This window comes from Pteropus alecto, unplaced genomic scaffold (genome assembly GCF_000325575.1).
Source record: "Pteropus alecto unplaced genomic scaffold, ASM32557v1 scaffold359, whole genome shotgun sequence".
Taxonomy (NCBI): Eukaryota; Metazoa; Chordata; class Mammalia; order Chiroptera; family Pteropodidae; genus Pteropus; species Pteropus alecto.
Genome location: NW_006443119.1, coordinates 2,139,662 through 2,141,160, shown reverse-complemented (window position 1 = coordinate 2,141,160; position 1,499 = coordinate 2,139,662). Strand labels below are relative to the sequence as shown.

Below are 1,499 nucleotides of genomic sequence, written 5' to 3'. Positions count from 1 at the left end.
CTGGTAAAACGAGAACTAGGTTATTAGTCTGAGAGCAAGTGGTTGAAATGAATGGGAGGAGAAGATGACTGAATCCATCCATCTGTGCTATGTTCTCTCAGGGCTCTGCTCTGGGCTAGAGATTGTAAAGCAAACTCTAGATAAAAATTGAAAAAGACAACATTTGTACCATTTTGATTTTTAAATCTTTCAGTAGACTTTCTCCAGAAAGATTCAAGTATCTCTGAAAGATAATGGATATTAGAGGGTGCTCTGTAAACATGTGGTGGTTAGATTGGTTTTCTCAGTCCCATTGACTTTCACTGGCTTTGAAATCAGTCCTGCTTCTTACCTACACCTTTTCAGTCACCCAGCACATCTGAGGGCTGCCTGTTTCAGGGAATGTTTATGCCAGTGTCGGAGCTCTTCATACTGTTCAAGATTCTTGGTCTATATTCTCAACGTGGGTGGTGGTGGGAGAGAGGTTGGAGGGCTCACCAGAAACCCAGACCACTCTCAGTTTGAAGTTATTAGGCCAAAAACACTAAACAAGACTTCTGTGTACCACACCTCTTCCCAGTGCCTTGCAACGGCCTCAACTCCAAAGACTACACAGTGATGATGGACAACTAGGTCTCTGAGTAGACTGCTTCACTTAATGTTGGTTTGGGGAGCCCTGGGAAAGCCTCTTGAAATTAAACCCTTCCCACTGGCCTAAAATTCTACTGTTGGAGTTGTGCTTTCTGGCTCTTCAATACAATTATTCAACTCACAACTATCCCTGTGCTGGATACCCAGCCATGCACCACTGTGGGACTCTCATGATGAGGACACAGACGTCGCCATCCAAGTAGGTGCTCCCAAGTTCCCGTGAAAACACAGTTACAGCTCCAAGGTGCAACCTCTTAAGCCAAGGCTTGCTGTCTGGAGGAATAGTACTGTGTCACAAAAGTGGCCACTGAGATACCGAGAAGGTGTGAGAATTGCAAGGATAAACCTTTCTTGCTCCACAACTTTCCCCAGCTTTGATACAGAATTGACAGTGATTTTTTCAAAGACAGATGAGTCAAAAATTGGTGGGAGAAATTAAACTTAAGAAATAGGAGTCTACGGCTATGCCACCATGAATATGCCCGATCTCATCTGATCTCAGAAGCTAAGCAAGGAGGGGCCTGGTTAGTACTTGGATGGGAGACCACCTCGGAATACTAGGTACTGTAGGCATAAAAAAAAAAGGAAAGAAAGAAAGAAAGAAAAAGAAAAAAAAGAAAGAAATACGAGGGATGGTTTTCAAATACAGAATCTGTCGGTTTAGACTTCCCTCTAGTGGGAGAATTAAGTTCAACAGTCTATGCGAAGTGAGAAGCACTCCAGGAAGATTCCATACTAAATAAGGAACAAGATAGCACTCTTGGTGGTGTTTGTAATGCAAGACAGAAAAAGCTGATTCAGTTGATGCGACCTCAGGTGAGATTTTGCAGTGTTAACAAACCCAATTTTCAATTTAACTTTCAAACTTT

The 1,499-nt window shown here is 42.7% G+C and overlaps 1 pseudogene; it reads left to right on the top strand.

Annotated features, from left to right (window-relative positions):
* Positions 1-1,084: 1,084 nt before the first annotated feature.
* LOC112471847 lies at positions 1,085-1,203 on the top strand (annotated as a pseudogene).
* The last annotated feature ends 296 nt before the right edge of the window (positions 1,204-1,499 follow it).